The 14,967-nt window shown below is 43.5% G+C and overlaps 1 protein-coding gene and 1 non-coding gene across 6 annotated transcripts in view; one reads left to right on the top strand and one right to left on the bottom strand.

Moving 5' to 3' along the window:
- Positions 1–14,967, top strand: part of PPEF1 (protein phosphatase with EF-hand domain 1) — a 148,767-nt gene that overhangs the window by 14,494 nt on the left and 119,306 nt on the right. For 3 of the 5 annotated variants that reach the window (XM_073798778.1, XM_019927731.3, XM_073798775.1), the window contains one exon: positions 10,973–11,073. The gene's annotated coding sequence lies outside the window, so the exon portion shown is untranslated. Of the gene's footprint in view, positions 1–6,080; positions 6,198–10,972; positions 11,074–12,109; positions 12,163–12,773; positions 12,920–14,967 lie in introns of all 5 variants that reach the window. The other 2 variants (XM_073798776.1, XM_073798777.1) reach the window with 2 other exon arrangements.
- Positions 2,821–2,927, bottom strand: LOC117310501 (U6 spliceosomal RNA). The gene has a single exon (XR_004524645.1). It is a non-coding gene; the product is annotated as a U6 spliceosomal RNA (small nuclear RNA).

Below are 14,967 nucleotides of genomic sequence, written 5' to 3'. Positions count from 1 at the left end.
TGGCACCCAGTGAGCATTGTTGAAGAAGTGATGAATCCATCTGGTATTCCAAACTAGGAACCTTGGAATCATTCTGGATGCCTCTGTCCCCCTTGCTACCTATACCCAGTCTGGGACCTGTGGGACTTATTACCTAAAAGACTTTCACATTAAAAAGAAAAAGGCTTTCACATTTGGCCCCTGATCTCCACTGCCACCGCTTTAATTCAGCACTTATCATCGATCTCCTGGATCCTTGCAGGAGCTTCCTCATTGGTCTTTCTCTGGCTGGCTTTTTCCCAGGTCATCACATCTGACCTTCAGGGTGATCTTCCTAAAGTGTGAATCTAATCAGATTACTCTTAGGCTCCCCTTCACTTAAACAGAGTTTGCAATCTGGCAGCCTCAACCCGGAGTCTATACAGTGTTTTGAGAAAATGAGAATTACTGCATTTCATTGATTCTAAGATGCACATTTTTTCACATTTTAGCACCTCTGAAATTGGAACGTGCCTTAAAATCGATGGAGTGTCATAGTTTGATGGGTGGCTTTTTTCTTTCTTATTCGTACATAAAATAATAATACACCTTGTAATCGATGGCATCTTATAATTTGTAGACGTATACTCATACTGACGTTTAAAAATAGGGAGATTTTACATAAAAGTATGTCAGTTTCTCTTGAAAAATTACACTGGGTAACAGTGGACCAGGATTTCTGGATGACAGCCTAAGAGGGAGCTACTGGTAAGTAGCAGCTGCCTCATTTAGACAAGAACTCTCTAGAATGTCCCATCATTTCCACCTAGGCTGCTTTATTCATTTATATTATGTACTCCAGCCTATGTAAGCATTTGAAATTGCAATCCCTAACTGACAGATTAAAGTATGACTTCTTTGCTGCGATTTTCAAGAACAGTCACACTTGGCACCAATCTGCCTCCTCAGGTTCACATCCCCATCCCCTGCTCTATACACCCTCTATCCCCTAGTCTCAGGAAACATTACTCAAATGTAACCTGCTTCCGAGTGCCCTGGAATGCCTTTCTCCACTTTGTATGCTCTAGGAAGCATTACCTGACTTGCCCTGGTAGGGCTCATATCCTTCTGGGCTCCAATAGCACACGGCATATCTCTGTACCTACACCTCCTGTCTTGAAATTATTTGTGGACGGGCCCGTGTCCCTCACTGCACTGTGAACCTGGTAGGGAAATGAATCAGAATGTATTCATCATTGTATCCCTGCTTCGTAGCTAGAACTTGCTCAGTAAGTATCTGTTAAGTAAAGGATGGATGGGGTGCGTTTTCTCACTGGGATCTCTGTTTTTTGAGTTTTGCCCATGTATAGAGAGCTAAAAGTGAAGTCAGAGGGAAAGGCAAGTGTTTTCCGTAGTGCTCGTAGTTTACAGCAGCAGACATTGCTTCTGGCTGTGCTTTAAGAAGGCCCTTGGCAATCAGAGTCAGCCCATGGGGACTTTAATATCTACAGACCCAAAGGTGCTAAGCCAGAGCCAGCTCTGAAGTTTTTTAAAAAATTTATTTTTAAATTAGTGTACAGTAAAACCGACTTGTTGTACAGTTCTGTGAATTTTAACACGTGGGTAGATTAGTGTTACCACCACCATAATCAGGATACAGAACATCGCCTCCAAAACTCCCTCTTGCTATTCCTTTGTAGTCATATCCCCACCCCCACCCCATAAACCTTGGCAACCATTAATCAGTTCTCCATTACTACAGTTTTGTCTTTTCGAGAATGTCATGTAAGTATACTCAACGTTTTAAGCCTGGCTTCTTTCAGCATAATGCCTTTGAGATTCATCCAGCTTGTGTGTATCAGTAGTTTGTTCCTTTTTATTGGTAAATAACATTCCATTGTATGGATGTCCCACAGTTTGTGTATCCATTCACCCATTGAAGAACATTTGGGCTGTTTTCGGTATTTGACCATATGAACCTGTGTACAGGTTTTTGTATGAATATAAGCTTTCATTCCTTTGGAGTAAATATCCACGATGGGTAGGATTGCTATGTCATATGGCAAGTGCCATATGCATGTTCAACTGTATGAAAAACTACCAAACTATTTTTTTCAGAGTGGCTGCACCATTTTGCATTCCCACCAGCAAAGTATAAGAGTTCTAGTTGCTCCATATCCTAGCCAGCACTGGATATTATTAGGATTTTTAAAAAATCTAATAGGTGTGCAGTGTTAGCTCACTGTGCTTTTTTTAACATCTTTATTGGAGTATAATTGCTTTACAATGGTGTGTTAGTTTCTGCTTTATGACAAAGTGAATCAGCTATACATATACATATATCCCCATATCTCCTCCCTCTTGCGTCTCCCTCCCTCCCACCCTCCCTATCCCACCCCTCTAGGTGGACACAAAGCACTGAGCTGATCTCCCTGTGCTATGTGGCTGCTTCCAACAAGCTATCTATTTTACATTTGGTAGTGTATGTAAGTCCATGCCACTCTCTCACTTCGTCCCAGTTTACCCTTCCCTCTCCCCATATCCTCAAGTCCATTCTCTAGTAGGTCTCTGTCTTTATTCCTGTTTTACCCCTAGGTTTTTCATGACATTTTTTTTTCTTAAATTCCATATATATGTGTTAGCATACGGTATTTGTTTTTCTCTTTCTGACGTACTTCACTCTGTATGACAGACTGTAGGTCCATCCATCTCCCTACAAATAACTCAATTTCGTTCCTTTTTATGGCTGAGTAATATTCCATTGTATATCTGTGCCACATCTGCTTATCCATTCATCTGTTGATGGACACTTAGGTTGCTTCCATGTCCTGGCTATTGTACATAGAGATGCAATGAACATTGAAAAATATGGAACGCTTCACGAATTTGCATGTCATCCTTGCTCAGGGGCCATGCTAATCTTCTCTGTATCGTTCCAGTTTTAGTATATGTGCTGACGAAGCAAGCACTCTCACTGTGCTTTTGATTTTAATTTCTGCTTCCTTGAATCCTGTCTGGGGGAATTGGAGGGGAAAAAATGGTCAACTCACCACCAGCGTGGTGGTACTTCAAACTCTGATCTTCCTCAGTATGCCTTCTGCTTTTTACTTTCTAGAGTCCTTGTGTTACTTATTTATTGCTGTATAACAAATTACAAAAAACTTAGAGGCTTAAAACGCTCATTTGTGATCTCACAGCTTCTGTGGGTCATGAATCTGGACAAAGCTTACATGGGCCCTCTACTTCAGGATCTCTCACAAGCTGCTACAATCAAGGTGTTGGCTGGGCTGCAGTCATCTTAAGGCTTAATTGGGGAAGGATCTGCTTCCAAGCTCACGTGGTTGTTGGCAAGATTCAGTTCCTTGAGGTCTGACTGACGGCCCCAGTTCCTTGCTGGCTTTTGGCCAGAGACTTCCCTCAGTCCTGTGTCATGTGGGCCTCTCCAACACGGCAGCTTACTTCATCAAAAGCGCACGAGTTGTGAAGGCCATAGAGAGAGTCTGCTAGCAAGACGGAAAGGCATAGTCTTTCATAAGTCACGGAAGTGACAGGCCAACACATTTGCCATATTCTGTTGATTAGAAGGCAGTCACTAGGTCAAGCCTTATACTGAAAGGGAGTAGATTACACAAAGGCACGAACACCAGGAGGCAGGGATCATTAGGAGCCATCTTGGAATTTGCCAGTCTTCAAATAGCTGGTCCATGGATTCTGTCCAGGTTTTGGGTTTTTTAAAAGATAAATTTATTTATTTTATTTATTTATTTTTGGCTGTGTTGGGTTTTCATTGCTGTGCGCGGGCTTTCTGTAGTTGCGGTGAGCGGGGGCTACTCTTCGTTGCGGTGCGCGGGCTTCTCATTGCGGTGGCTTCTCTTGTTGCAGGCACACGGGCTTCAGTTGTTGCGGCTTGCGGGCTCTAGAGCGCAGGCTCAGTAGTTGTGGTGCAGCGGCTTAGTTGCTCCGTGGCATGTGGGATCTTCCTGGACCAGGGTTCGAACCCGTGTCCCCTGCATTGGTAGGAGGATTCTTAACCAGTGCGCCACCAGGGAAGCCCTCTGTCCAGGTTTTATAGCTTCATTCCATGGGAGAGACAGGGTAGAGTGAGTAGAGTGTCCTTATTCCCTCTTACTCTCTCTGAAGACTTTTCATTTGATTTATGAACATTCAAGGTTAATGTAAGGAGTTTTTTTGTTTGTTTTGTTTTGCTTTGTTTTAAACTCAAGCCATCTAGGACATAGCTAGGGTTAGATTATCAGTGGTCAAAATTTAAATTCTGGTATCTACTAATCTTGTATTTATTAAGTCACAACCATGGAAAGATCAACTTTTGTACCCAAGATGGAGCCTTTCAATGATGAATTTATAAACTTCAACACAGGACAGCTATTTCAGCTTGTCATTGTGGCTGCTGACCAGGTGACCCCAACAGACAGATCTGCCCAGCCCTGGCCTTTATGAATTTCTTTCACCTGATAGTGACTTATAACCCACCTTTGATTTATTTTAATAACTTTCTAATGACTTGCCAAATATGGCCTCACTTTTCTCCTACTTACTGTGGTTTTTCAGTACCCAGAACTCATCCCTGGAAATATGCTTGATCCTTTCTCTTTATGAAAATGTAAAACTACTTAGTATTCCTTCCCTCTCTTCAAAAGGAAGCAGGCTCTTTTTTTTTTTTTTTTTTTTTTGGCGGTACGCGGGCCTCTCACTATTGTGGCCTCTCCTGTTGCGGAGCACAGGCTCCGGACGCTCAGGCTCAGCGGCCATGGCTCACGGGCTCAGCCGCTCCGTGGCATGTGGGATCTTCCCGGACCGGGGCACGAACCCGTGTCCCCTGCATCGGCAGGCGGACTCTCAACCACTGCACCACCAGGGAAGCCCCAGGAAGCAGGCTCTTTAAATCAAGGTTCTTCAAATGTTTTTGATCATGAACCTGTCGCAGTGAAAGCTTTTTGAGAATGGACTTCTGATACAGTTATATTTATTTATTTACAACTAATACTACTGAACTCATATTTTGTTTACATTACCAAACATAGAGGAAAATAGAAAATTCAGAAAGAATAAGAAAATATGAGTTCTAATATTTTGCTTTCCATTGTCCAACATACCTGTGTATTTTCTGTGGGGCAGGTACCTCAGTTTGGAGACTGCTAGGTGCTAGAAAGCTGGGTTCCCTGTTTCTTGTTTGTACGAAATAAGCTTCATTCAGCCTCCTTGACCTTCCTGGAGTTCCAAAGGGCAGATTCAAACAGTTGCTAATCAGGGAAGGGAGGGAATGCAGAAACAGGGAAGGAGCAGTCAAGAAACAACAGTGCAGCCAGGGTCGTGGTGCCTCCTCGAGTAATACACTAACAATACCTTTGAGTTCTGCAGGGAACTAAGGCCCCCACCCAGGTGGAGGATGGTAACTTCAGGCTGAGCACAAGCTCCCAGGAACTCTGCCCTGTTACCTCACCACCAACCAATCAGAATAAAGGCTGAACACATTGGAAGATAAGGAAGACTCTGACCACCCTCCCCAAATGATCCTCCCTTTAAAAACTTTCATGGTTGAACAGAATCTTCAGAATTGGTTTTTGGACACTAGTCCACCTTCTCCCCAGGTTGCCGGCCTCCTGAATAAAGCAGCCTTTCCTTTCCAACCAACACTCATCTCTCGAGTATTGGCTTTCAAGCAGGCAGCTGAACCTGAGTTTGGTAACAGCCCCAGCACCAGAGGGCTAGCTGAGAGTTGTCAGAGCTGGGAGGCCAGCCCCATCTGAGCTCCCCACTTTGGCGCTATCAGGGCCATGAGTGGGCAGACACCTGAAGTACTCAGCACCAAATAGATCTGCACACGTCATTTCTTTTCTCAGTCTATTCCCAAGTCCAGCTGCTTTGCCTAGATTCTAGTATATTCCCCAGGGTGTGTCATGACCAATTATAGGAGCTGCCTATTAGAATGACTTTTCCTTGGTAGAAGTTGGAACTGTGGCCAGCTTCAGGAAGCTTGTGCAATAGTAGAGGTTTGCCTGCAATGCCCAGTTTCTTCCTCGTGAGGAAACCAGTCTTCTCTGTTCCTCTATAGCTTGCTACTACCATAGACTAACTGAGCATCCTGGTTTGGGTTCCCTCAGAAGCTGACCCTGAGACAAGCATTTGAGACCAAGTTTATTTGGAAGGTGAAGGCAAACCCAGTAGCGGAGTGGGGAAGTGAGAAAGGAAGGAGAGACCACCAAGACAGCCAAGAAAGAGTAAGTCCAGCCTTCAGAGGTGGAGAGGCCACCATTTTTCAAACACAGCAGATGGACAGTTTTCTCTATCTGCTTATAAGTCTAATTGCAGCATTATAATTAGGGACTCACTTCATTCTGATTTTTGTTTCACCTCTCCCATTTCACATTCTTGTTAAGTACATATCTACAAGAACACTCTCTTTTCTTCTGGTTAACTCCTAACTTCTGGCTGTGAAATCATCAGGTCTCAGTGCATCACTTCTTCTAGAAAGCCTTGCTTCATCGCCCTTTCTGGGGTAGGGCTCTTTCTCTGTGCCTCATACCTGTCCTATTAGAGACTTTGTCATACCATATTGCTTTCATTTATTCATGTAATAAATATCAATTATGCGCCTGGCACTGTTTTAGATTCCTGGAGCTTATATTCCAATAGGGGAGTTACTTTTTATTTGTCATTTTATTTTGATTTCTTATTTACCTATGTGTTTACCTCACCTAATCATATCCATTTTGTTCACCATTTATGTCCTTGCTTCTCAGCACAGTGCCTGCCACATAGAGGGAGCTCAATAAAAATGTGTTGAATTGAGTAGAAGAGCCCAGTGCATCTTAGTTCAGGATGATTTGATATTTCTATGGCCTTTTCCAAGGGGGAAATTGAACTCTCACCTTTCCTATTGGCTGTTTTCATACGATGATGTGCCCATTGACAGATAAATTGACCCAACTTGCCTGCTGGGGGTATAAATCTGTTTTTGAGTGAGTTAATGGTATTTTGCCCATCATTTTTTCTTTTTTCAGGCTGGGAGAACATAGCCCTGCCTAGCTGGAGGAAAGTCAGAGAACATCTGCAAAGAGGCTGGAAGCTTCATTTTGCAGACACACAAGGGGCTGACTGAAGCAGTATAGTGTAATGATCATAAGTAGAGGTTCTAGAGTCAAAGTGCCCGAGTTCAAATCCCAACTCTGCCACTCGCTTGCTGTTTGACTTCGGGCTATAGTTCCTAATGCGTAATTAGGGATAATAATAGTATATACCTTATAGGATGGTGTGTGAATTAAATAAGATTAACACCTTTAAAATTAACAAGTGACTAAAATATGGTAAGTGCTCAATAAATGTTATTATCATTATTGTGATTTGTTCCCATACATCAATGCTGGTTCATTTAACAATTGGAAGCTGGCTACAGGACTCTTTGTGGTGCTCAAAGTAACATTTTAGTGTTCTTCATACAGTGGAAAAATATGGTGAAGTTCTTCATTTTAAGCAAATTCTAAATTTTAGCCAAATCACATAAAGGTCACAGCCAATCCAATTCATGGTCCAGAGACTGGCTGTTAAAATAACCACCTAAATCATGAGTTCTTTCCATGATTAAACAAATATTTAGTGAGTACTGTAGGGGCAGAAAAATTTTCCCTTCTTCCCTTCTAGGTTCTTTGGCTAGTCTAATGGTTAAATTGATATAAGACAGATTAACAGGAGAAAAACAAATTAATTATGTACACATGGGAATCCCATAAAGATATGAAGACTCAAAAGGTAGCCAGATAATTGGGGCTTATATAACGTCCTGAGCTAAGGAAAAGGGTGGGGGACTGGGGATACAAAGAAAAGGAAAGCCATTCGCAGGAAGGCAGAGGAGAGGTTTGGAAAATAGAGGTTGCCCTGTAATGCAGATAAGTTTGTTAGGTAAAAAGGTATCTCTGGTAATAGTTCTTTTCCTGGTACAGGGCCCCTTTCCAATGTAAATTTAGGCAGTTGAGGGGGAGGTAAAGAACTTTTCCTGAATCTGTTGGGTTTTTGATTGCCTTTAGCTCAAAATAATTCTCATGCCAAAGTGGCATATTTTGGGTGGCAAAACCTGCTCCCCTTCAGTACCTCTTATGCATTTGGAGCTGGAGATGCCAAGAGGAATGAAATGGATCCTTTTCCTTCAGGATTTCACATGTAAAAGGACAAATTACAGCACACTTTGGAAAGTTCTATAATTGGACACACACATGGCTTTGAGAGCCAGAAGACAGAATGACTAAGTCCCCTTTGGCGATTCAGGAAAGGCTTCACGCAGAGGAGGTGACATTTGAACAACTGTATCTAGACATAGCCATCATTTAATCACGTGGATTGAATAGGCCTTTGGCTGGAAACCCAGCCATATAGTGACATTGTCCACTATTTTGGGGGAGCCTGGGTAATTATATTCTCATTTACAGTGTGTATGGCAGCCTCACATCAGGTTCTAATCTTGGAGTCCCTGCCATGGAAACCTATACATTTGTATTAGCTCATAATGAGGCCCTCTGACAATATTTAATATGCTAATAGGAGTACAGAAGCCCAGAACTGCCTTTCCAGTTATTTTTAAAGTGACTCCATTAGATTAAATAGTAAGCTAGGTAACCACTTTACTGGATCTCCTGTGGTTCTCAATTGCAGAAAGGAATTGACTAAAGACCAGCTTGGGTGGGGTTATGAAATGATTATGGCTGGAGACCTTTAAATCCTAGCTCACGATGCCTAAGGCCAGTAAGCTCAAAAATACATACGCTGTGTAACCAGTTAGGAAGAGTTTGGGAGGAATATTGCTGTTGGCGCAGCTGCAGTCAGCATGAGACTCTAGGAACAAGATCACTCGCCTCTGGATAGCCTCAAAGGACAGCAGAACTGAGGCTGGTGACATCCAGTACTGACACTGGCACTTCAGTTTTTCAGTCATGTCTTCCTCGTCTTCCTTCTCAAACTCAGCAAAATCACAGGTCAACTTTCCTTTTCCGTTTTGCTGATGATGGGAGGTGAATCTCCCTCTCACAGATACTTTTTTTTACCGAGCAAGGGCTCGTGTGCCCGTGGCGCCGAAAGCCAAACTCTGACAGCGGGTGTTTGTAGCCAAGTAAGGGTTTATTGCAGGGTGCCACGCAAGGAGAACGGGCAGCTTATGCTCAAAAGACCTGGACTCCCTGATGGCTTTCAGGCAAGGGTTTTAAAAGACAGTGTTGGGGAGAGGGTCATAGGATGCATGACCAGCTTGTGGAGCTTCCTCTGATTGGTTGGTGGTGAGGTAGCAGGGTGGTGTTTCAGGAATCTCAACCTTCTGCTTCCAGCCAGTGTGGTGTCTACATACCTGTGGTCAGCAGGGAGTCACCATCCTCCGCTGGGTAAGGGGTCTTAGTTTCTGCCGAACAGCTCAGAGATATACATCAGATTATCTGTATCCCTTCAGGAGGAGCTAGGAGTCCTGTGACTGTTGTCCTCATCATTAACTGCTTGCGTCTGCTCTTTGGAACTCAGAGAAGCCTAGGAGACTAAAGCCTTTCTCTACGAACAAGAAACAGGGGACATGGAGGGGCTTTTGTACCTGGGAGGGCCCCTGCAGGGTCCTGCTCAGTTTCAATCCTCCCTTTTCTTTGGTACTCCTCAACTTGAGGGGAACAGGTGCAGGGCAAGAAAGGGAATAAAGTTTGGGATAGAGAGTTTAATCATAAACTCCACAGAGGAACTCAGTGTTAGGGGGACTCCATTTCACGTTCTTCAACCAGCAGCTAATTGAATAACTGGAAGAATAAAAATGTCATAGAAATGAATTTGCAGTATGGCACCCAAAGGTTACTGTCTTAAACCCATGCCTTTTCAAATCCTAAGGAGTAATGTTTAGTGTTCCCACTTCCTTTTTTTTTTTTTCTTGCGGTACGCGGGCCTCTCACTGTTGTGGCCTCTCCCGTCGCGGAGCCCAGGCTCTGGACGCGCAGGCTCAGCAACCATGGCTCACAGGCCCAGCCGCTCCGCGGCATGTGGGATCTTCCCGGACCGGGGCACGAACCCGCGTCCCCTGCATCGGCAGGCGGACTCTCAACCACTGCACCGCCAGGGAAGCCCCCACTTCCTTTTCTTAATCGTGCCCAGGTTACTATAATGTTTCCTAAAAATGATCCTCAGTTGACCTAAAGAGTCAGCTACTAAGTGCTTTTCTGCCCTTATTTACCAAAATTTATTTTGTATTTTGTACTGATCAGATTGTTTATGCAAACAGTGACCTGGTCCCCTTGGAAGCAGTCATGTGACCACAGCGCATTACTTGAGTGCATCCGTTTATCTCTTCACTGGGAACAGGGCAGGGTTGGGGCAGACAGCTGCGGCTCACGGGCCAGCCCAGCCTCTCCTGGATCTACGGCTCTGGGTTCACCTTCCAGGCTGAAAGGCAAAGTCTGTTCGAGTTATTTCTTTGTGTGTATGCATGCGTATTTGTTTTTGTTTTAGTTTTAATTTATTTATTTGTTTATTTTTGGCTGCATTGGGTCTTTGTTGCTGCCCACGGGCTTTCTCTAGTTGTGGCGAGCAGGGACTACTCTTTGTTGCAGTCTGCGGGCTTCTCATCGCGGTGGCTTCTCTTATTGCAGAGCACGGGCTCTAGGCGTACAGGCTTCAGTAGTTGTGGCAGGCGGGCTTCAGTAGTTGTGGCTTGCGGGCTCTAGAGCGCAGGCTCAGTAGTTGTGGAGCACGGGCTTAGTTGCTCCGTGGCATGTGAGATCTTCCAGGACCAGGGCTCGAACCCATGTCCCCTGCATTGGCAGGCGGACTCTGAACTACTGCGCCACCAGGGAAGTCCCTGTATTTGTTTTTTGATTTGTTTAAACAAGAGCTCTCCCTGCAGAGAGCTGCAGAAATGTGAGATGTATGGAGCGTGTGTGTGTGTGTGTGTGTGTGTGTGTGTGTGTGTGTGTGTGTGTGTGTTAAGTATGTGTAGGGGGATGCTCCAGAGAGAGCTGGAATTGTACCTCTTTTCTTTCAGATCTCTGCATCCTTCACAGAGAAGTTTTTTTTCTGATTTTGATTTTCTTGAAACACCTGGGGTGAGGATAATCCTCTGCATCGGCCAAGCAGAAGGAACAGGTAATATGTTTGTTTGTTCTTAGGTATTTTGGGCAAGCAGAAGTCTACATTATAAACATACATTGTGTAGCAATGGAACAGGAAATGTGTTCTACTTGAAGTTTATTTTATTGCTTTGCAATTTCTCAGAATGACTTTTCTCAAATATGCTGATTACAAATCAGTTGTCATCAGCTTAAAAAGGTATACAAGTGACTTTGCATTCTGAAGGGTTGTAGCCTGTTTCAGATGAACTCCATACTTGGGAAAACTCTGTGGTCACTTGGGTGAGAGCTAGAAAATGAGGGAGGGGATACTTTGAGAAACCCTTCCAGGCCCCTCATGGGTCATTGCCCACTATACAACTTCATGTTCAGAAATCTTCCTTTAGCTCCCTTGCCCTCTTGTTGGCGCAGAGGACCACAGGATTTCCATCTATCTGTAAGAAATGGAAACAGAATTCCTTGCAATGTTCAAGAATTCCCTTTAGTGATTTAGTGCTTCTGTAGATTGATCAAATTGGATCCTGAAACCAAGGCACAGCTAACTTTTTGGTGGACAGACATTTTTGTTCTTTAAGCATGAAACAGAATGGGTCTTTAGTTCTGCCACTGTTCGGCTGTGCCATGGAGTCTGATATTTAATTTCTTAGTCTTAGTTTCTGCATCTCTAATACGGGAGTGAACAACTTTCCCCTTGAAAGTTGCTGTGAAGATTAACTGGAATAGTAGAAATATAAAGTACCCACTGTGCTGGGTAAATAGTCCCTTAATAAATAGTAGTGACTTTAGCTGTTATTATTATTACTGGTAAAGCGTTTTCTCAGATCTTAGCGGTCTCAGGGGAAAAGAGTCCTTTTCTCTGTGAGTCTATGATTATCCCAGAACCAGCAGACAGACACCTGTGGGATTTAACCTCTGGGAGGTCCCGGACAGTGCATTCTGAAGGAAGAGATGTGAGCAAACACGTTTTGTTTCAACACGTCAACCACAGTGGGTACCACCCGTGCATGGCTCCTCCTAACTCGTCAGCTAAGAAGAATTGCTCTTTGTTCCAGTTGGTTTTTTCCACCATTGATCTTCTCATTAGCCTTTGATACAAGTCTGTAAGGTAGGTGTTATTATCCCTATTTTCTTATGAGAAAACTGAGGTGCAGAGGAATTAATGACTATCTGAGGAGAATTTAAACTCTGGTTCGTCTGACTTCTAAACTCCAGTGTCCATTGGACCAGCATTAGGCAGTTAGATTCATATTAGAGATGCATATTAACATCCAGAAAGCTCTGAAGAGTTCTGCAGTAAAGGAACCTGTTTAATCCTACTTCTCCTGAACTTATTTGATGGTGGGACTTTTACTTGTTGGGGGGGTCTTATTTCTAGAATCATAAACCACATAGAACTCCTCTTCCACAAACACACTTTGGAAAACCTGGCACTAGGCCTAGCTGCCTCCTGATTACAATCCTGTCTGATAGAACACACACCCTCAGATACATTCTGGTGGTCAGTATCGTTTCCTCCTTTTTCTTACCCTTTCATGGACCCAGGAATAATCACCAGCTCCATCTTACAGAACTCCCTTTATTCATTTAAGACCCCACACAGGAGCAAATGCTACAGTGTTCTACTGGAAGAGTAATGGTGGAAGGGGCCTATCTAGAGCAGTCTGCCAGGGACTCCTCTACCCGGCTCTATGCCCCTTCATTATCTTTAGTCCACAGACACCAGGCTGTAGAACCTCTGTTTCAATGAATGCCAAAGAGAATGCCGCAGAGTAAGCCTGAAGACGCATCTGTCCTCCATGCTTGTGTCTCACAGTCCAAGGGGGAAGAATTAGATCTGCTCACCTCCCACTCTGGGGGCTGGGGTATGGTGCCAGTTAAATGACTATGGGTTCTGGATTTGGGTTTCTTGGGGCCAAGCTGGAGTACAGATTTCTCAAAAAAGTCAGCATCTGTAGGAAAAGCTGAGCTTCTAGCATGGGAAACCACACAAGTCACATCTAGAATGCCAGAGGCGGAGCAGAATCAAGGTCAAGGTGGCTGAGCCAAGGTGTGGACGTTCAATAGAGATGCACTTTGAAAAAAAATCAAGAATGAATAAGAACAACTTGGGGAGGCTGGGCTAGCACTTGGAGGGTGCTTGGAGACCAAGGTTGGGTTGGCTCCAAGGGCCATCTTTTGTTCTTTCCTTGTATTTTCGCCTTGGGAAATGAATAGTGGTTAAGATGAAAAGAACTAAACAACGTCAAACAGTTCTCCCCCACTCTACCCTCCCCCGCACCCCCACCCACCCCCCGCCACGCACAGTGAAAACCTTTTAGCAGAAGCCTTGGAAGACTTTCCTTTTGCAGATTATAAGTGTGCCAAGGATGAGTCATTATTTTACGTTTATGCTTTAAAACCACCCTCGGTATATATTGGTAGGGGCAGCAGCACTGAGCAAGTTTCAAGCTGTTATTTGCCAAGATCCACCTTTTAAGTGGTTTATGTCACTGACTACGGCATCCTTGGGTCTTTGTGAATGCTGCAGAGACTACCCACCTCTTGAGCTGGAGAACTCCTTTCAGGCACTAGGGAAATGATTTCTTCAGAGACCTCTTTAGCACACTGTTTATCTGATGCTGACAGAGGGCAGGGAGTGGAAGAAGCTTAGATTGTCCCAAATAATGGAAAATTCCCAAATCATTTTTATCAGCTTTGCACCACCCAGGGTTGTCCTCAAAGGGACATACACTGCTTACAAACGTGCGTCCCTCTCAGCCTTTAAGTGGGTGATTGCAGTCTAGGTTGGGTAGTGTATGGGAGTAGTAAGTGGCACCTGGCCTTAACCAGCTCTTGTTTTGGTGAGAATTAAAATGAGCTGACTCTTTTGTTTTGTTTTACCTGTTACCTAAGGAAATTAAATTATTATTATTTAATAATGTAAAAATTCTAATAGCAAATTATTTTTTTCTAATAACCCAAGAATTCTAGAACAATGCTCATTTCTTTCTATCATGATTTAAAGTTTTTCTTTAAAAAGGAATATATAAGTACTACCCATTTTCTGGTTTAATAAAAGGCTTTTGTGTAGTCAAATAGCATGTATCTGTGCACGAAATGATGGACTAATAATTACTTTTAGCATTAATTTTTTAAAGGACCCTGGCTTAGAAATATGCATTCCCTTATTCATTCATTCATTCATTCATTTGGCATTTATCAAGCACCTGCTATGTGAAATGCACTGTGTAGGTGCCAGAGATTCAAAGAGTATTTAGAAACAAAGGTACCCATGGAGCTTACAGTCTAGCAGAAATATATTCAAGTTTGATGCTTTTTAGTTCCTAGTGAATCTTTTATATGGACTTCTGTTTGTTGTGTAATGAATTGACTGAGGAGTGGCTGAGAACCAAATGCCTTTGGAGAGAGATTGCTTTTTTTTTCTGGAGAAAAAAATTGAGTTTGAAATATATCACTTCCTATCGTAGCATCAGTGTTGCCTACTCAATGCCTAACTCTTATGTATTCATAAAAAGGGATAGAAAAAAATAGCATAAAGATGGAAGCAAAGCCCAAGGGAGATATGGAGAGCAGTTTTTCTCAAACTGAGATATGGGGAGTGCTTGTGTCGAAGTCCCATGAAGGGTGCACTTTTAATTGCACATTCCCAGGCCCCCTTGGACTGCTTGAATCCAAGTATTGGCAGTAAAGCCTGGGAGTCTGCATTTTAAAATAATCTCCCCTGGTAAGTTTTGTGATGCTCATATAGGAGAGCATGGATCTAGGCACTTGGAGAAACTCACCAGGACCAAATGAACTACTTCAAAGGGTGAGGAAGAACCCAGCAGACGTGTTCTCATAGGCACTGCAGATAACCTTTGAGAAATGTCTGAGAATGGAGAGAGCAGAGGTGATGAGTAAATAGTGCCCC

Source organism: Tursiops truncatus, chromosome X (genome assembly GCF_011762595.2).
Source record: "Tursiops truncatus isolate mTurTru1 chromosome X, mTurTru1.mat.Y, whole genome shotgun sequence".
In the NCBI taxonomy this organism is placed as follows: Eukaryota; Metazoa; Chordata; class Mammalia; order Artiodactyla; family Delphinidae; genus Tursiops; species Tursiops truncatus.
Note: the sequence above shows the minus strand (reverse complement) of the source record. Positions and strands in the feature narration are given on the sequence as shown.